This window comes from Falco naumanni, chromosome 11 (assembly GCF_017639655.2).
Source record: "Falco naumanni isolate bFalNau1 chromosome 11, bFalNau1.pat, whole genome shotgun sequence".
NCBI classification, from domain to species: domain Eukaryota; kingdom Metazoa; phylum Chordata; class Aves; order Falconiformes; family Falconidae; genus Falco; species Falco naumanni.
In genome coordinates this window covers 5,278,801-5,300,127 of record NC_054064.1, presented here as the reverse complement: position 1 = coordinate 5,300,127, position 21,327 = coordinate 5,278,801, and the positions used below count along the sequence as shown (strand labels likewise).

At 40.1% G+C, this 21,327-nt stretch overlaps 2 protein-coding genes across 12 annotated transcripts in view; one reads left to right on the top strand and one right to left on the bottom strand.

Annotated features, from left to right (window-relative positions):
* Nucleotides 1-8,321, bottom strand: part of RABGAP1L (RAB GTPase activating protein 1 like) — a 270,618-nt gene extending 262,297 nt beyond the window's left edge. For 2 of the 3 annotated variants that reach the window (XM_040610551.1, XM_040610552.1), the window contains exons 1-2: nt 7,736-8,318; nt 1,078-1,135 (exon numbers count right to left, since the gene is read on the bottom strand). The gene's annotated coding sequence lies outside the window, so the exon portion shown is untranslated. Of the gene's footprint in view, nt 1-1,077; nt 1,136-7,735 lie in introns of all 3 variants that reach the window. The other variant, XM_040610555.1, reaches the window with a different exon arrangement.
* Nucleotides 8,322-8,402: 81 nt separating this feature from the next.
* RC3H1 (ring finger and CCCH-type domains 1) overlaps nt 8,403-21,327 on the top strand; it is a 65,035-nt gene continuing 52,110 nt past the window's right edge. For all 9 annotated transcript variants that reach the window (XM_040610031.1, XM_040610036.1, XM_040610035.1 and 6 more), the window contains exon 1: nt 8,403-8,590. The gene's annotated coding sequence lies outside the window, so the exon portion shown is untranslated. The remainder of the gene's footprint in view (nt 8,591-21,327) is intronic.

Below are 21,327 nucleotides of genomic sequence, written 5' to 3'. Positions count from 1 at the left end.
TTTTCCAACCTAAATGATTCTCTGATGTGGTTTGTATATGGTTTTGTTCTTTTAGCAGCTGACATGGAAAAGTAGACCGAGGGTCAGATTTTTTGAACTGTAAAATTGCATTTCCAGGATTCTCCTTTAGATTTGTGAGCTTGAGAAGTGCAAGACAAAGCCAGTTTGGTTCAGTCTCTGCCTCCTGCCACTTGTGAATGGTAGCTGTTACACTTGAGAGATCAGTGAATTAATATGTTTGCTCTCAACTCGTTTTCAATGTTTGACTCACCTACGTAGGGTAGAAACAGTTTTATCTTCTCTATTTAATATGCAAATAAGTGTATGTATGCATATGTGCTTCCTGTGGAAGGAAATCTAAGAAGTTGGAGTTTGTATATGAAAATAGAGGCCACTTTTTTTCTCTCTCTCTTTTTTTGCAGTGCTGTGCGTTAATGGAAACATTGATAAGAATAGCAGCTGCCTGGGACAGACAATGATAAACTCTAACATAAACAACCTTCTGATATCAAATTCCTGAACTGAAATTCAACTTCAACCAAATTGTAAAGACTAAGAACTTTACGAGGAAGGTGAATAACTTACTTTGACACCTGCTTTTACGTGCAGGTAGCATGCATCTGCCTAGCAGAGCCACCAGAATACCAAAAGCACTAAGGACAAACAGATTGGAGAAACTGTGGCCTTATGTATAAGAAATTTCCCTAACAGAACAGAAAGTGTGCTTCTCAAATATTCTGACTTTGTTAACAGGCTAAAACTTTTGCCCATACCATAGGCTTTCATGTGCCTCAATGAGTATGTGATAAATATCCATTAATCTCTGAGAAACTGATGTCAGTCTTGCTAAAATGAAATTAATTGAATGCCTTTAAAATAGATGTGCAATGTGAGCTCCATCTGTGTTCACAGTATGTTCTAATCCTTTCACTGTTGTTTCTTTAGCAATTGTATCTGTAGCTTATGTAGAAAAATAATATCAAATATAGTTAACCAGCCAAACCACAAATACTATCTCTTCCTGTCTGGTAATGAGAGCTAATTCCACTATTAGTTACTATTTTTAAGTCAGCTTACCGATTCCCTTTAGTGAATTTCCTTTTTCTTCTGTTGTAAATGCTGCTTCCTTCACCTGCTGGAATTAAGGAAGAGTAGGCAGCATCACCTGGCATGTCACATTCCTATAGCCAAATCACCAAGTTTGAAAAAAATCTCACTTTATTAACAACAAAAGATAGCAATTTCTTTTTACAAAACCTGTGTGCTTTTTAACAAAGTTAAAAAGAAATATTTAATAGTTGGAACATTAAATTTAAAAAAATCTTTCAATGTTAGGATTACTGATGTAATTCTTTATGAAAATTTCCCAGAAACAGATGAACATACACAACAGGAAAAAATTGTACTGTACATTTACAGTTCAGAAATCTCTGAAACTGAATTGCTGGAATGGTGTGTAACAGCTTTTTAACAGTACAGTAATGACAGAGAGGAAACCTGAAAAGAAATTTAAAAGTGGAGGAGGAAATTCTTAGCAAAAAGGTAGGGTTTTGTGTGTGTGAGAATTTGCCTGTCAAAGTAGACGTGATATGTAGAATGTGGTAAAAGAATAAAGGAAATTACAGCTATGATCTCTGAAAAATCATCTCAGCCTACCTAAACAAATTTGACATGCTTCCGCTGAAAATAATCTTTTTGTAAACTGCTGATCAAGCACATACTGCAGCTACGTGTTATAAAATTTATTTGATAGGTTTCTTCTCAAAAACCACTGAGGGATGAAATGTAAAAAATGTCCCCCTGCAATAACCTGAACAATACACTTTTTAAAAACTTCTAGAATTGAGATCTGAATAGCAGCTATTTGATATCCACACCTATATAAAAACACCTAAACTTGCTTTACACAGTTATTTGTACGTTAGGATTAAATAAGGTTGGCCCTTTATTTTCCTGTGGGAACAGAGTCCCATTTGCTGGAAGATGCACTGGGGAATTCTTGTATCAGGCGTTCTCAAACCAAACCAGCAAACACTTCAAGTCTTTATAGGTGACACTAAGCAAGGACAACTCCAGGAAACCATCGGCATGTTTTCTTTTACTGCAGAAATGTGATGTGACTACAGAGATGTAAGACAGTCCCACTTTTTACTTACAGTAAGAGTGCTCTACCTGGTAAATTTGATTGGAAAAATTACTCGGATAGCAGTTTACTCATAATGTCATTACTGTAGCTTGCACGAGTGTGGAGGATGCCTAAGGTCTAGTGGTCGGAACAGGATACCAGACCATGGGGTCTATCCCTCATCTTGTCACTGCTTGTTACGTGAACTTGAAAAGTTGCTCAACCTCTACAATTTAGCTTCCCCTGCAAAATGAGAGTAAGGATAGGGTTTTAACAGGCAGCTAAACAAAAGTACTGACTTGCTGTAGAAAACTCATGCTGACTGTATTGCCCTGCCAGTCCTTCATTCTTCACCAGTTTTACAGAATATGGGCAAATCTGCCAGAAAGAAATAAAAAATACATTGCTAATAGAGGTGGTTCTTGGTTTTATACACACACCATAGATGGAATTCATAGAATGGTTTGGGTTGGAAGGGACCTTGAAAACCAACTAGTTCCAGCCCCCTGCCATGGGCAGGGACTCCTTCCACTAGACCAGGTTGCCTCAAGCCCCGTCCAATGTGGCCTTGAACATTGCCAGGGATGGGGCACCCACAGCTTCTCTGGGCAACCTGCTCCATTGGTTTACCACCCTCACAGTAAAGAGCTTCTTCCTAATAGCTAATTTAAATCTACCTCCTTTCAGCTTAAAACAATTCCCCCTTGCCCTATTGCTACAGGCCCTACTGAAACATCTGTCCCCATCTTTCTCATAAGCTCCCTTTAGGCACTGGCAGGCTGCTATAAGGTCTCCCTGGAGCCTTCTGTTCTCCAGGCTGAACAACCCCAAGTCTCGACCTGTCCTCATAGCAGAGGGGCTCCAGCTCTTTGAGCATCTTCATGGCCTCCTCTGGACTTGTTCCAACAGGTCATGTCCTTCCCGCATTGGGGGCTCCAACATATAATTCTTATAAAATGTAATTTTCTTAATTCTTTATCACGTCAACTCATATGTTACTTTCTGAAGCTCAATAAAAGGCTGTTGTAAAATGTGATGCAATAATGTTATGAAGGAAAAGAACAAATTTCAACTTAAGTACCGCTGGAGGAAGGAAAGGAAATAAAGGGTCATGCTTCTGCTTTTTCTTGAGACAGAACAGAAAAGGAAATAAATCAAGGCACTAAAGTGCAAGATAAAGAGCTGGCAGCACGTGGCACTTGGCAGAGGCTCTTGACCCTCCCGGGGGTCGGATTCAGAAGCCAAACAAATGGTTATTTCAGCAGAGGGCACCAGAACAACAAGTATGTGGTAGTGACTTCGAGTCGCTTTGCCCAGTGGGTATACTGGTTACACCGAGAATTCCTGTATTTTATAATGCTTCAAAATGTTTGTCATGCTGAGAGAGAGATGTTGCTGAATGACACTGGAAGCTCTGGGATTAAAGCAAACTAGGCAATTACATGTAAGCAAAAAGGCAGTAAGGAGTACCATGAGAATCTGTGGCACATATTAAGTCAGCATATTGCATCCCTAAATACCGGTGGGACAAGGAGGATAATGAGATGGGACAGTTAAGTGAAACTTCTAATGAGAAATCATCAAAGGGAAGTTTCTTACCTCCCTTATAATTTATTTTTTTTTTCACAGCAACTGCAGCCACAGGGTATATTTACATAGTTTTTTGCATTCCAAGCAGCCTGAAAACACAAATGTTATTAACTGCACTGTCATCCTGTAAATCTATTATGTACGGCATCAAAGAACGGCAAGAAGTTTTTAAACGGATCCGATAATGTTTGGTGGATTATACAGGACTATTTGCTTGTGCAAACTGAATGGCTGAGAGAGAAGCATTCATGGAGGAATATTAATTTTACACTTACGCACTTCACATTCCTTTAGATCATTCAGGCTTCTCTTGTATAAAGGATGTGGAGTGGCTGGAAGAAAATGGGCATATTACGAGCAATCCAGACCAAGTAACTTTGTTGTAATAGCAGACCGAGCAGGCTGAAGCTGTAACAAGCTGCAGCTGTTGTGAAGGACATATGCAAGGCCAAGAGAGACAAAGAAACCGTGTACTGGCAGAGAGATAAGAAAGTTGGACTATTAAGGAACTGCATACATAGGAAAGAGATAAAGAAGTTGGACTGAAAAATAAGAAAATAGAATGTCGAAACAGAATGTAGGCGAGGAGCATGGATACCACACCATGACCAATCACAGAGTGCAGGAGAGTGAATAGACAAGCAGCTTTAGCCTATTAGCGATCTAGAAGCAATGTGTGTGCTTTGTGCTAGTGTATAAATTGCTGTGTATCCCTTAATAAAGTGGCACTAACTTGATCACATTGGTCGTATAAGTTGTGTCTGAGCCTTCTGCATCAACAAAAGGAAATCTAAACTTCCTGTGTTATAGTCAAGATACTGAGCACGTCCTTCCACTCTGCTATCATTCTCTTATTAGTTTAAAATAAGCATATATAACTAGTTCTAAAAGTTGCATCTGAATTACATGGGCTTGGATGATATTCAGCATACTCATTAAAGAGTACTGGGGTGTTTTTTTCTATGATTACATTGGGTGGGTATGCTTCAGTCTTCTGCTTTTGTCAGTGGAATTTTATAAAAGTGTAGGAATTTTCAGTTTTCTTAACGTGACAGTCAAGCACACAAAAGTGCTAAGGGTTTTCTTTTTTGTTATCTGTTGGTTTATAAGATACATGCAAGAATCTTGGCTGTTTGAAATAACGAGGACCTTTTTTACAGGCTTGCAACCAGCTGGAAAAATATTTAATTCTTGCCTTTCATTCTGATATCACAGGTTTCAAAATGAGAAATTTTCCATTATCATCAGCTTTACAGGTCACATAGATAACTAAAATAGAAAACTGAAATATGACCAACCCATTAAAAAAAAGTATCTTTCTTTTTATGAAGACAGCTATTGTGCTACCACAGGTTTATATCAGTTTTATATGGAAAGAGTAATGTAAAAATTGAATCATGAGATGATACCATTTGACAGTTACACTGGTATTTTAGCTATTTCTTTCAGTCATACAGGCTAACATGGGGATTAATTTCTAATGTATAAACTGAGGAATGTTACTAGGGTGGCCACAAATCTCAAATCCTAGAACCATGCCTACATATTATCCCCTTTTGGAAGGAAAAAAAGAAAAAGGAATGGAAAATTGAGATGATATATTGTAGAATCAAACCTAATTATTGGGGGGGTTTAAAGACATAAAAGAACAATGTGAACAAGTGGAGATAAATTACAGCAGATTTAATAATGAGCTGAAATGAAATATGAAAACAGTAATCCTAAAAGCAAACACTGTTGTGTGTTTCATATGCTAAAGCAGTGTGTCATGCAAGAAAAATGCTGCATAACTGGAGAACATTTTCAAATAATCTAGGTATCTAGTGGGTCCAGGTCCCAAAGAGAGAAAAAGCTCATCTAAAATATCTGAACTTTTAAAATCCAGAATAAAGAATTAGAGGAGTGTTACTCTGCTGGAGGTCTAAAAGGGGTTTTGAGACTTACAGTACCCATCTTTGCAATGTTACTTTATAAGAACCATAGGTTATTTCAGATGCCACTTCTTTAAATTTAAACAATGCAGTACTGTGGTAAACTATGTCATAACACTGAATATTGTTGTTAGCCAGTAAATACTGGTAACAGAATTAAATGCTGAGAGAAAACACAACCTACCTGAAAATGAAAACCTTTCCGCAATATAGGAACCATATACAGGAACTAAGTATTAGGACTAGGTAGAAGTCTCCAGACTGAAGTATTAAAAACCAGACTAAACAAAACATCAGAATGATGTGTGGTGTACAGTCACTTGCTAGAAACTAGGAAGTAACAGGATGTCCTCAGACCTTCACCATTTCTACTTTCTGCGACTTTGCAACAAAGGTTGCAAAGAATACCTAACATTTTAGCTCCTAGTGCTGTCTTCTGCACCTGAATGGGATACTAATAATTTCAATAAGGTTCACATTTCTAGTGTAACATTTAGGAGAGGAGTCTGCAAAAGATGGCAATTGCTCATTGAAAATTTTATGTGGTATGTACAGTTTTAGATTAGAGTAATGGGATGAAGACAGTATTTAAATTGACCTAGAATAACATGCAGAGATATTGCTTAGTAGTTCATTTCCAAGAGAGAGGACTAATTAGATAGGCGTACAATGATTCACTTTTTAAAAATTTTTTTTAAAACAAATTATGCTGCAATTTGCCAATTGGTTATATAAAAGACTGTGCTTCAGGACAAAAACTGTTGCATAATTTATACAGTCATTAAGAACAAGTGGTATTAATGTTTCACTGGGGCATTGTAGGAAGTATTACAATGCCAATATGATAAAAATATAATACTGTACTAATCTGTAATGATCCCCAACTTCCGAATTTGGCTAGCTATGACATTCTTGATTAAATCATTCATTCAGCTATTTAACTGTGTATTGATGGTACGAAGGATTCTGATGCTTACAAACATTGATTGGTTTAGACTTCTGTTGGTAGACTGAAATCTTTCCTGCAAATCTCTTTGAAATAATGACAAAACAACCGTAATGCTTAAGAACCACACTTCCATGTTAAATTTCCCAATTTCCACTTCTTTTGTAACTTGTATTAAGGCTCCCACTATGTTAAAGGTGGTCTTTGTAAATATGTTAGTCTTCTGAGTTCATGAGATCCCAAATGCCCGTGAATATGGCAAGAAAACCCTGTTCTCAGAAATTAATTTAATAGCTGTTTTTAGCACTGTTTTATTCAAGCACTGATCCTCAGTAGGCATTAAGCTTAAATGTTTTGGTGGAAAAGACCAAATAGTAGAGAAAATGTCTTTAGCAAAATGATAGAAGTTACACATTAAGCTACTATGGCCACACTTATTGCAAAGTTAACATGAAAATCTGTCTACAATCAATACAAGAGTCAGAAACAAGAGCTAAAGATTAACCTCACCCTACGTAGTTTTTCCCTCCAGTCTAAGAATCTAGCTCCGTGATTTGTTTCCATGGGTCCGTCTGCATGTCATGACCCAGCTTCCTTTTGCAGGTTGCCTCAAGTGCCTGGCTCTGGGCCTGGTTACTTCTGACCTGACATGGCCCTGTTTTAATTGTCTCAAGGTCATGTAGTCCTCTGCAGTTCAGATGTTGAACTGACAATGCCGCGCGTGCTGCTCGCAGCACTATAAAGCGTTCAGAAATGCAGCGCTCCCATACACAGCATCCCGTACAGAGCCCCCGCAGAGCCCCCAGCTGGGCATATACATGATAAAATACCTGGGGAATAGGACAGGACCACCAAACGCCGTCTTGGCTCTTAAATTGGGAAATAAATTTGGATAAATCCATTAGTATTTTACACCAGAGTTCCTGTCCCCATAAAATAGGAATCAATTTGATGTTACCTTCAAATATCCTGATGTTTAATTAGCTCACCTAATGTTTTACAAGTATCAGTCAGTGTACGTGCTAACTAAATGCTGCAAGCCATTACAAATACTTGTATTTTATAACTTCATTTTAAAACTTCTTCAGTAGCCCAGCTGTAGTTCAGGTACTGTGTGATCAAAGGAGGCCCAGCACATCTTACCTGAGGTGTTGGTTGAGACTGAGGATGAATTAAACGTGTCCTGCAGCAAAGCAAGCTATGAGGTAACCTTCTCCAGCAGCAAGCCCAACTCTGTGCCCTCCCAGGGATCCGGTGGGCAAAGCCACAGGGTTTTGGCCTGCACAGCCACCTGAAGTGAGAACAACCTTCGTATTTTCTTTTCCCTCTCTAAGCAATAAAATAAAACAACCCCAAGCTCTAAGGTTCGATGGCATGAGGCAACCACAGCGGGGAAGAAGAGGGGAAACGCAGTGTACAGCGAACAGAGAAGGCTCCCACCCTGCCGTGGGCACTTGAGGGAGAGAAAATGGCGGGCTGGGGACTTCGGGAGGCTGTCAACACACGGAGACCTTCTCAGCCTACGCTTGTCGTATGCACAGCCACGACGTCGACCCCGTGGCCTGGCTGCGGCCGCCCTGACAGCTAACGAGAGGAGGTGAGGCAGCGAACAACCCACCCGAACAGCGAGGGCGGGCAGCGGGGAGCAGCCGCCGTCCCAGATGGGAAGGGAGGGCAGCCGACGGGGGACAGCATCCCCGGCCAGAGCGCGGCCCCCGCCGTGCCCGGCCCGTGACTCGGCTTTTTTGCCCGGTCCCGCCCCGCTTGGCGGCGGGGGGCGGGCGCAGGAAGGGGCGGGCGGCATCGGCGAGGCAGGCAGGCGAGGCTGCCAACGCACAAGATGGCCGCTGCTGCAGTGGCGGCGGTAGAAAGGCGGCAGGCGATGGCGGTGGGGGGACCCCGGAGCCTGCGGGTGCTGGAGCAGCAGGGCACTGCGGCCGCCCCCGTGTGCCGTAGCTGAGGGGGTCGGTGGCCGCTGCCGGGAGCCCGGCCCGTGTGGTGAGTGCGCCGTCTTCTTTATGCTCCGCTGCCGGGTGCCGCTGCGGGGAGCGCAGAGCCTGGGGTGTGGGGAACAATGGGGCTGTCCTGGGGGGCGCCGGCGGGGGAGAGAGGGCTCTGCCTTCCCTTCCCGGGGGAGCGTGACGGAGGGGCAGACGGTGTGCTTGCCTGTGGGGCCTCTTCTGCTGCCTGCCTCGCTAGGCCTCAGGCTTCTACCAGGCTCGATTTCTGAGCGCCCCGGGCAGGGAGGGAGAGAGCGAGCTGCGGAGGCCGCCATCCCCGGTGCGGGAGAGGCGGAGGGGGTGGGGAGGGCAGGGACCGGGCTGGGGGGTGGGGAGAGGCAGCATCGCCTCAGGCTACGGCGGCGAAGGGACAGGCGGCTTTTGTGTGTGGCCTGCGCCTGCTGTTGTTTTCCCAGCGGCTCTGCGCGCCTGGAGAGAAGAGAAAACTTCGCCCCCCCTCCCGCCTTGTCGCCCTCGGCCCGGTTAAAAGCGGGGGCGGCGGTAAGGCCAGAGTCCCGCGCTGCCCGCGGCCGGGTGGGCGCACGCCCCCGCCCCGGGCTGTCGCTCTTTTGTCTGTGGCGCCTGAGGGAAGAGCGAGGTGTCCCCCGGCCTCCCTCTGCCCGGGGAGAAACCGTGATAAAACCAAACAGAAACTGCGCTTACTTTCACTAGTTTCTCACTCTGGAGTTCGTTGGTTTAGCTGTTGGATTAGCAGGGCGAGGATGGGTAGGGTTTTTATCCGGGAGTGCGGTGTTGGTGTAGCTGCTATTTAATGTGTTTCGGTGTTTGGGAATGTCTTGGTGCTAGTTTTTGTCCTCAAAAGCCATTGTGAGGCCTTGTGCCGTTTTGAAACGGAGAACTGATACGCGTTTTTTCCTAGGAACTGGGAATATTTAATTTTCTGCGCATGTATGTGTGCCTTTTTTCTCAGAGTAGCTCTTACTCTTTTTATTATTTTCCATCTATTTCGCTTAAGTATGAATGAAAAATCTGCCCCTCCTGTGGTAGCTGCTGTTTTTTGTGTGTTTTTACTATTCTGAAAATGGCTGGAGTGAGGAAAAAAAAATAATTACAAAAATAATTACAAAGTTCAAAGTCACCTGGACTGTTGCAGACCTGCTTTAATCATTGTAACTGGCTTAGCAATGCTATCTTCTAATGACTGCTTGGAAGAGAAATGCAGTTGTTAAATTCAGCATTTAGTATTTATTCGTGTCATATAGCTATAGAGCTGTTAACACAGCAATACTATGAAGCAGAAATTAATGTATTCCTAAACCTAACTTTTTTACCCCCTTCAGGCTTATAAGGATGTGGAGGGCATGAATCTTATCAACTACAAATGTCAGTATTTCCGTGTTTGAAGTGAATGATTCTAGTAAGAGACTTCATAGTTGTATAAATAACCCAGCGTTCCTAGGAGGAGTGTGTACCTTATTGATGGTTTCTAAGCTTCACCAGTAGCACCGCAGCTTTCTTCAGTCCATTAACACACAATGTTCATATGAAATTACGGTTTCCACTAACATATAGAAGCAGCTGTTACTGGTTAGGAACCTTTTCTTTTCCTCACAATAGCTTGTTGCTTTACTTTCCTGTCCTAGAAGAGGTTCTGTCAAAGCAGACAGCTTGACAGGCTGCTTTGAGGAAAATGTAGAAACACAGGTATCATTGGTGCAGTCTGTTTTGACAACCAGAGGCTTGAGTGGTGTGCTTGTCAATCGCTTTTGAGCAGCAGTACCCTTAAGTGGAGGTGAGTGGGAAGTTACTTGTATGTTTTCTGGTGGTTAGTTGGGGGTTTTTGGCAGCTTTGTATCCAAACTTGCTTAATTTAAAGCAAAATATTTTAGAAATTTATGATGAGATTTTTGTATGCTGATGATTTTTAAAATGAATGGTCCAATGAACAGATGAATGTATGAATCCAGAAACTGCATACATTAATATGTTGGGGTTTAATTTACAGGCATCTTGGGACATGTATATTATTATATAAAAGTGGTCATGCTGAAGCAGATGAACAGAAATTAACAGGATTGCTTTCGGAAACTTCTGCCATGTTGTCAGTGATTCACCAGCAATCTGGGTGGAAACCATTATCAGTCTTGTTGAATTAAGCATTGCAAGAGCTGAGATTCAGTGAGTGTATGCTAAAATATTGACTTAATTTCTTTATATGTTGTTCAGAGGTCTCTAGTGATGCTGATGGTGGTCACCTTTTGGTAATGATAGTAAAGACTGATGTCCCATTTTATTTAGGGTCTGTATGTCAGGACTAACCAGTGCTATAAAATGTTGTTTCGTGATACTCTGGAAATAGACCTTTCACATTCTGTAATATTTAATAATATGAAGGCTAATTACCTTCTTTTTTTTTTAACTCCACCCAAGAAATCATACGGTTTACATGCTGAATACCTGGCAAAAATGGTTCATCCATTTGAAAGAACTTGTGGAGTCACAGTTTTCAAACAGTATGGAGTGTAAAGCTGAACTAGAAGGAACGAACTCACCTTCATTCAGGCTCTCAGACTTCCCAAACATCTCAAAATAGCTATGCAGCAGCTGCTCTGATGTACGTTTTAAGCAGATGACCCTTTATAAAACCTTTTTAATTCTTTGCAAAGCCTGCTCATTGTTTAAAAGTTTCTTCCCCAGTGGATTCACTGAATCATTTTTCATATGAAATCCTATATGTGGCTTTGTGGTGATTCTTCCTGTACCCCATACATCGGATAGCTGGTTGCTGGAGCATCCCAAGTAATATTGGCTGTTAGGCAAAAAAAATTCTGACTCAAAGTTCATGAGAAATAAGCCATAGGGAATTTGTATTTGGAAGTTAATGCCTTGGACTGTACTTGGTAATGAATACAAAACTTATTATATAGGAATAAAGATATAATGTGCTTCTGTTGTGAAAGATCATTATGTAAACATCCTGCACCAGCTGAAATTTCAGTGTGACCTTCAAGATTCTGTGTAGGCTATATTACAGTAATGCAGTCTGAAGTCTGTGGACTCACCATAACTGAGAAAGAAAACCACAAATATTTACTTCTGTTGTGTTACTTTCCTTTCTGTACAGAGATATTCCACAGTGCATGCTGAGTTAGGTGCAGTTCCCATCACTTAGTTCGACCACTTGTTTTTCTCAGTAATTGTGTCTCTTGATGATTATCTTTTGCATCAGTTTCATTTTCATGGTTACCAGTATGGTAAAAGTTGAAATAGTATTAGATTTCAAAGGGCTAACAGATTTCTAATGAGTTTTTTTTATTTGTGGAAATGCGTAATGGGCAAGAAGGTGCAAAAGTCCTATCAGCTTACTGTAAATAGATTTTTCTGATACAAAAAGACTTTCTGATTAAGTGCTTGAGGAAATAATTTTCCTGTCAACTGTACAGTGGCAAGATATTGTGTGCTACGAGCTGGAGAAGGAAGGGACTTTTGTGATAGAAATACCAAGATTTCTAAATCATTTGTTGCAAATTTATGTTGTCAGAAGCAGCGCTGGTTGTGCACTGTTCTATGTGGAAATTTGTAGAGGAGTGTGTTTCGTGCAAGTGTTGATGGGTGTCACTGTCCCTCCTTTGAGATTTCTTTCTAATCATTGAGAAGGGGGGCAGCTACATGTTGTCTAGGTCAACTTCTGGCAGGTAGAGATGGCTTGTTAGTTACATCAGCACCATACTGAAGAACTCTTATGCATGCAGACTTCCAATAGTTTGTGGTAAGACTGGCAGAATAACTCGTGAGTAGGTATTACTGGTGTGTTTGAGGAGGTACTTTTGGCTGTGGTGGCTCAAGCTTGAATTGATATGAGCAAGACACTTGCATTGTGCATACAAAAACCCGTCGTATTGCCTAATTAGCAGCATCCTCTGAGCACCAGCCATTGACATCTGGAAAATCTGAAGACTTAAACATTAATTCACATAGAAAAAGGACCTGGACAACCTTTGCAGACTTTTACATGAAAGCTTCTGCTCAGCATGCTGGGTTGTAGGTTCTTTTTTTTTTCTTTCTTTTTTTTCTTTCTTTCTCTCTCTCTTTTTTTTTTTTTTTTTTTTTTTTTTTTTTTTTTTTTTTATTAAGTAGGCACAGGGAATGGATCTTGGGAAGCATAAGGACCAGGTGTAGAATAATACAGTTCTTTGAATTGATTGTGTGCCTTTACCTATTTTGTACAATGTTAGCTACACTGTTAAAAAAAGAGGAATTATTAGGAACGTGGAGAAAACTATGTTCATATGAGAGGCGGTTGGGAGGAGGAGAGGGGAGGCAAGGGAAGAGGACTGTTTTGACAGATCAAAGAATACAAATTGTCCTGTTCTGCAACAGAAGAAATGGTGGATATGCAGTTAAACTGAAAAGTAGTGTCAGTGTGGCTGAAAGAAGGAATAGATCTTTCATTTGCTTCACATAGATTGCGGCAGAGGTTACAATGTAATTTGAGGCAAAGAACACAGAACAGAGTGTGTCAGTTAATACTGGGGTGAGTCCCGAGTTTAGCATTACAAAAGCTGGACAGTTTATTGACAATTATTAATTCCAGCCATGAAGTCACTAAAATAGCCATAAGTGACACGTTCTTCTTGCTGTATAAATCCCTCTCACTACTGACATTTTTGCAAAAAGTCTTGCAAAACCACTTTTTTAATCATTCACATAAAGTGTTATTTCTCAATTGCACAAATATTTGGAGTTTGGGGAGTGCATTTTACGTTAATCTGAGACTTCTGTAGCTTCAGCTACGAGACAACTGAAGAAACAAAGTGTGTGGAGTAGCTGAAATAACTGAAATGCCCTAATCTGGAAGAATCTAGATCTTGCAGGTGGCTTCTCACTTCTTTAGTTTGTTTTTTGTTTTAACAAGGATAGTCTGGTGGTCTTGTTCTTCTACTATGCCAGTTTAATAGGTGTTTTTAAAATGATCTAATTAACTACTGTTTAAAAGCAGGCTGTTAATGTAAAATCTGGGCATTGCAAATGTCGTAGTTTTTCAGGATGCTTCTGTGTTTATCAGACCCTGTCAGGATAAACTCTAAAGGTTGAGATATGGTTGTTTTTAAACCTGTTGTTAGTAATTAAATTCTGGTTGATCAGCTGGTGTAGCAGTAGTGCTTGTAGCCTGGTTCTAAAGGTCTTCTCAGAACTTCATCCTGAAATAATTTCTAGCAATTGCTTCAGCTCAGAGGATGAGCAAATTGGAAGTTTTTCAATTACAACTTTTGCTTCCTTTCAAAACAGTAAGGAAGTTATCTACTAGGGTAGCAGAGATCTTGTCTATTTATTATGCATTGAAGGTCTTCAGGGACATGCAGCTAATTATTTTTTGATAAATTGTGGCAGACAGTGTTGGTCTCCAGCTCAAATTTAAGAGCAGTCTTTTGGGCAAAAGGGGTGAGGTTCAGGGAAGGTATAAAAAAAGTGAATTAATAGAAATTCATGCCAAGGGGGATGGTTTTAATTACCTCCTTATTAATAACCAGCTTCTATGGAACACTCCCAGTGTTCAGTAGCATTTAGCTTTGTCTGTGCTTTGTTTTTAGAGTAAACATTATTCATATTGTCCTAGCACTCTTCACTTTTTATAGCAGTTGTACTTGACTAACTTCCATGTTTTACTACAGTGACTGCAATAAAAATGTCCTTCAAAAGTGAGTGCAATAAAACTGTACTGTTGACTGACTTCTCTTGTAAGTCACATTCTTTCAGCTTGTTGTTCCCCCCTTCCCCCTTTTGTTATCAGTTTAGAATGGAAGTCCTTCAGCTACTGTTTGATGTTAAGAACTGTACAAACAAGTGAAAAGTGTTAAGGCTTCCTTATCCAGTGTTTGTATCAGTTGAATCTGGTACTCACAGTATGGCAAGAAAAAATTTTGTGCCTTTCATTTTATTTTGTTTAGAATGCCATGCCAAGATGCAACAACCAAAGGAGAGACTTCGAAATGAATGACCACTGTATTTGAAAGAAATTGTAGAAAGTGAGTTTCATTAGCTTACATGACATTCTGAAATAGTGACATGCTGCATAAGCATTATTTTATGACTTAGTAGTTCTGGTGTTACGCAGGCCTAATGATAATTAAATCTCGTGTTTCTGATTGTAAGCTGTTGTCTGGGAGGCTCAGTAGAAAAATTTCCCCTGCCTTTACAAGTGAATGTTGTGCTAATGAAATCTTGAAAAAGCTGATCATGCGTCCAGTGAAGCAATCATCTCTGTGATGTTTCACAGAAATCACCTCACAGAAATCAAGGCTGGGTTTTGTGCCACAGTGAAGTGCTCTGAATCGTTTGAGGAGATACAAAACAGCAAAATACTGTCCTGCTTCATATGGGAGGTGTGGAAGAAAGAGTAGGAGTGTATCCGTACTGTGAGGAAGTCTCAGCCTTTGCCCTCTATAAGTGAAAAAACTTCACAGTAATGTAAAACATATTTTCTAGCTTGGTTTAGGTAGGTATTTCTTGAGTTCTTATAGAGCAGTTAAGAAGTCAGCTTTACGTGGCATTTGGGCATTTGTTTTTAGACGTGTCTGAGGAGCTCAGGGGTTTAGATGCTATGTACCAAATCGACAAAGTAGCCTGTTGTAAACAACAGAACCAATTCATCAAAATCAAAAGATCTTGATGAATAGTTGTTTATTGTAACTGAAATTCTCATTGGTCACCTGCATTGTTGCTAAGTATTGTGTGGGTAGACATTAAAATTAAAAAAATTTTGGAAGCTGGAAAATGACTAGCTCTTACTTAGTAACTCCAGAAGGACAGTCGTTCTTAAATCTTGCTTGCTTTTTAAACAGAATGTAGATTTTGTTTAAAAAACAGATCAGAACAGGGCAAAGTGTCACAAATCACTAAAGCAGTTAGAAAGAAATACCATTCTCCCATGCATCTTTTTAGACTTGGAATTAATTTTCTGTAAGGAGTCCTTACTACTTTGCTTGCTAAAATGCTGATTTCTTGTAGGATGTTTTTTTCCTGGATCCATGGGTGTCTTCACCTCTCCAATGATCTTTCATTCTGTGGTATTGGCTCCTTTCCTTCTAAATGCGTTGTTGTTGTTGTTTTGGGTTTTTTCAAATTTTGGTCTGATATAAGCCAGTATTCAATTCAGCTAGCTAATGCAGGTAACAGAGATGGCATGTTGCCTATAAATTTCATTGCTTTGACCATTCAGACATGCATGATGGGCTGTTTGGATAATGGAGCAACTGTGGGACTCTTTGTTCTTGGACTTTACTGGCGACTATCAAAACGTCCCTGCTTCCTCTGGAACTGGTGAGAAGCTAGGGAGCATTGTTCATGGTGCACTCCCTCGTGACTACTTTGGCTGTTGCTGTAAATTTGACAGGAGAAAGATAAAAATAAGTTAGGCTTAACTGGCTTTATGGAATGGACTGGGTAAGTTAAACCAGAGGCTACAACTTGGGCTGTCCTTCCTGTTCGTGAGTCACTCTCCTGTTTAATTGCATGAAAAGGCCTCCTGTAGAATTAATTAAAAGAGAAGTCTTAGTAGTGCTGTAAAAAACTTTAGTTAAAATGGTGAATGTTAATTTTAGTCTTCCCTGTTTAACCAGGCCTTAAGGATGGAAGCCTGGACACTGTAACTTCTTTGTACGTGATTCATACAACAGATGGAAAGAAAATGTTGTTCAGGGAGGTGAGAATCGGTTAAACTTCAGTTGCTTGGAGTAGTCCAGCCTGTTTTAAATGTGACTGTTTTGTTGCCAGTTGTTGGATTCTGCAGAAGAGGTGTGAGCTATCAGGGTTGTCCTCTGGACTTGCTAATGCTTGTGTGCGTTGTTTGTCTCCTGTATTAAATCATGTTGTGACTGCTATCTGAAGACATCACTTCTGTGATACCTTTGTGCTGTTTACCTGGTGCGTTGTACTTTATACAGAGCCTTTTCATGACTTGAGCGTGGCTTACTTTACAATTCCCTCTGCTTTTCTCTACTAAATCATCTCTTCCATTTGTCAAGTTTAAGGACGTATTTGTGTTAAAGAATTTTCACGGAGACGGATAATCTGTTTTGCATTGACGAGTGTGATTCAGTGCACAGAAAATGCTCTAAGTAAGGCTTGACTCTTTGGAAACAGTCTAAATTATCACATCTCTGCTTTTTTTGTAAGAGTAAGAGGCTGCCTATTGATAACAGTAGGTAACTGGACGACTTGTCAGAATGCATTGGGAAACAGCTTTTCAGTTTTCCCTTCAGTGACACTGCTTAGCATTTTACTGGTGACACTGGACATAGTCATAAAAGTTCTGTCGGAGGGCAAAAGAGTTGTTATTTTTATTAGTAAAATAATAAAGTGAAAGACTGTGGACAAAGCTCTCCTAAGGACTTTTCCAGAAGGCAGGAGGGTGCAGCCCAGTTGGTACTTTCCAAGCTAAGGACCTGTTTTGTATTAAGTCACCTTTGGTGGCCAGCTTGGATTTTGCGAGTAGCATTTCTCTCAGCCTCCTGTTTTGAGGGCTGCTGGTAAAGAAGGGCAGACTTCTGGTTAGAGCAAGAGAGATTTGGTAGCAGAGACTTGACAGCTTTGTGGCTGCAAAGCAAAATAAATTCCATAGATTAGACTTGTACTAAATTTCTCCCTTTTAATTATTACCAGAATTAAGAAGACTTATCTTCTCGCTGAGCACTGTAATTTTTGCAGAATAGGTTCCTGGGGAGGGGGGAATACTTGGCAAAATTTTAATCTCTCCTTAATGTGTGATGTTTCCTCTCATGTCTATAGCATTTGCAAAAAGGAAGGAATAAAAATAGGGCTAGTAAGAGGACATAAAAACTGGAAAGTCACTTTCAGGCTTTGTTGTGTTTATTCCTGTACCAGGTGTATTGGAAATTAATCAGGTGGGTTATTCTACATTAAGTGTTAGTGTCTGCATTGTAGTTCATGGAAATTAAATATTTCCCCCCCTGTTTTTGAAGTCTGAGGATTTACGTGGCTTCAGCAAGCAGAGAGATTTGTACTTGGCTTTTCTGGTCACTCCTTTCTCAGTGGAACTTCTCAGTCAAATGTTTGTAACAAAGTACCACACAAGGACTGGGTGGGGATGTCTCTGGGTGTGTTTCTGGGGAGGAATTACGTGATCAGCCGTTTTTATGTGGGTTTTCAGCTTTGCTTGGCCAGTTTAGAATAGAACAACTTGAACTCTGTCAAGCTGAAGCTTGGGCATGATGTAGATGATTTCAGGACATACCAGGAAGAAAGGCATCCCCAGAAATGCTTGATACCGGTTAAGTAAATTATACATCAGTATTTGAGGATGTAATGACGCGGCTATTGCATTAGGCACAGCATGATGAGAATGGGGTGTGGTGTCAGTATTACTCACTAGGTATTAAAATGATCACAGGCGTATTTTCTTTTATGTAAAACCTGAAGAGGGGGGAAAAAACCCAACACATTCCACTGTATCTTCCTGTGAGTAATACCTGCATTCACCTGATACAAAAAAATGCTAGTTGTCCTTTCCCCAGGACAGGGGAAAAAGAAAGCCTTAGATGGGTTCCTTTGCCAGTTCATGTGACAAGTTGGGAGCCTTCAGGAAGGGGAAGTGAGTGACAGCAATCCCTTCCTTCAAACACATCTGATAATTCATTAATGTAATTTCAGAACTTACTGTAGCTTTTGAGAAGTGGGAATAGAATCAGTCATGTTGATGTGACGAGCTGGTCTGTGAGTTGTCATTACAGAATGAAAATTGACAGCAAGCCTTTGAAAATCCAGTGACTGCAATATGCTAATAAATAAATTTAAATACTTTGTTCTTGGTAGGTTTTCAGTATTAAAGTAATTCCCAGTGCAATTATGAGGGCTTCAATAGTTACGTTACAGGTGGCTTTGGTTTGCAGATTTTGAGAATTTTCTTTTTTTGATTTGTTTGTCATTCAGTTTTAGCTTACTGCCATTACTTTTATTCCCAAAACAGTGAGTGGCTAAATACAGGAACGTGTAAAGGGATGTTGAGTGCATGGGTAATAAGATGGTTTCAATGCCTAGTTTTCCCTTCCTATGCCTTATGTATTTAGATACCTGCTGTTTAATCAGGGGCTTATACAACACAAGACAGAAGGATTTTAAATGATCAAGACATGTAAATATTGGCTGTGCAAGGCTTGCTTGGCACTTACCCTGGCTTGGTCTGCACTAGTAGAGGTGTGTTACGCAGCTAAGTGCATCTGTTTTATTTTAAGACTAAAAGAAGAAAATTTTAAAAATAGAAGTAGCTTTCCGTGTAGTCCATGTGTGCAGTAGCTGTAAAACATCAGATACACTCTGAGTACGGGAATAGGTAATATGGCAGCCAGGGTGTGTGAAGGCTTGAAGACTTGCAGTCTCAGAGCAGTCTGTGATGCTGTACCTGTTAAAAGCTCTTGGTGGGCTGTGGCTGTTTCAAGGAGGAGATTGTTAATGGAAGTTAAACCACCCAAATTAAGTATAAAGATGCTTGACTGTGCAGATGCTGTTGTTTTGTTGGGGTTTTTTATTAGCTTCCAGTCCTTAGGTTTTCATGAGTTAGGTCTAATCTGTGAAAAATGTTCATTAATAGTTTACCCTTTGCTTTTTAAAAGGTAGGGTAGTTCAGTATGGTCTGGAGAACTATATACTTTTTACTGATAGAATTCTAGCAATAGTCTATAGGTTGTGTCCTATGTATGTTATATTTTACCTCATTCCAGTTGCTGATGTAGTTGTGATATTTTCAGTGATTAATACATCTTTTAAGACTTAGCATTATAAATTGGGAATGAGAAAATTGTTTTTCATAGACTGTTCCATTTAGAAAAAGCTTCTTGCAAAATAAGCAGTAAATAAGAGAACTTTCTTCTAAAAGACAAAATTACATGTCTGGAATAGAACTGTTTTTACAAGTCCAGAGCAACAAAATTCATCAAGTTGGCAGTGGATTTTTAATAGTAACTTCCCAGGAATATTTTATTTTGCCCTCTTGCTTGGATGATTTTCAGGTTATGTAACTTTAAGCTTTTATAAGTAGGGTTATAATTCAAAACCTGTTTTTAAGAGGATGTAAGATACTCTTCCCGCCCCCCCCCCCCCCCCCCCCCCCGCCCCATTTTCCATTTGAATTCAGGCTCCTGCCAAAAATAAATATACCTGTTATCCATTACTGATAGGAGAATCAGTGGGATGTTGGAGGTTAGGATTTTTTCTCTTGTACATGACTGTCTTGCATTGTTTGCTATATTAAATAATTAAAAAAGAAAAAAAGAGCAGCAGCTTTCATTTTTGTGGTTAAGCTCCGAGATGTTTGTTATTGGTTAAGAGTAGGTGTTTAATGGAAACCCTGAGATGAGCCTTTTGTTTCCACTCACTAAAACCACGAATACTGTTTTTAATGATCTTGTAAAGCTGTAAAGAAAAGATGCTATTTTTATAAATCTGGAAGGTGAGACTAACACCAAAGCAGCAAAATATTTAAGTGGGTCTTTTTTTCTTATAATTGAAGGTTACATGAAAAGTCTCATTCAAAAGGAGTACCTTGCCCCAGGCTATTTCTGGCCTCTGGAACTGCTCTTTTTAGCAGTGCTACAAATTGAATCACCGGGTGCCAGTAGCATTTGAAGCAAATGAGGCTCAATTACATTCTGAGTCAGAAGTACCTGAATTAACCTGCTTTTCAGCAACTGTCGTGTGACCTCTCCTACAAAGACTTTAAGCCCTGTGCGAATAGTAATGTAACACTACTTAAAAGTGATGAACAGGTTTGTCCATGCTGAATAATGTTTGGATTTTTACGACGAAACTAGGCTCAGAGGTGTGGAGAAAATCTTGAACAGTATGTTGACTAGCTAATTTATTTTTTTAATGCAACTGTTAGAGCTGAAACTCTTCAGGCTCGGTGCCATTTCTGCAACAAGCTGCCTCTTAACCTTGGATGACTTGAGAGCTTTAGTGTAGACTAGGTTATGTTATTAAAACACAACTGCAGCCTGTGTCATGGAAACAAGCAGAATAGTCATCTGTGAAACTTGTGTTCTTTATCTTGATATTCCTGCTATTATTACCAGTGAAGCTACTACACTGCTTGCCAAAGGAGGATATCTGGCTTAGTTTGGTCCTTTTAAACTATTTTTCTATCAGCTGTTGTACCATTTACATGAGTGCTTCTTTGTTTGCAACTCTTAGTTCTGGGAGCAGTAAGAAAACTTTGGGACAGCTACAGCATTTTCATCTTTAGATAGCACTTTGCTCAGTGCTGTAACCATGATGAGCTGAAAGGATGGCTTTGACTGTATTTGCATGACTTCCACTGTCAGGAAACATTGGTTAAATGTGGGGCTGAAGCATCATTTTTGAAACATGGATTTTGAGGTGGATTTAGTATGAAGGAACAATTCCACAGGTGGTTGTTGCTTGAGTTCCTTATTCCATGTCATCTACCCTCATCATTCCAAACTGTTAGTCTAGTTATCCTCATTGTTAGGATTGTTTAATAGCATTTAAATGTGTAATTAAATTTTAGCCAATATTTTAGATGGCCTTCATTAATGAAGACACATTTAAAAATCTGTGTTGCCCTGGTTGTGCCTAAATAAGCTGCTCAGGAAATTACACCGAGAAACGTGACAAATCTGTGTTGATCCTCAAAGAAATGTTGTTGAAGTTTCGCTTTTTTTGTGCTTCCCCCACTCTTTCCTTTATGTTTGCAGGACTGCTTGTCCTTTTAACAGATCTGGAACAGCTTTTGGAGCCAGT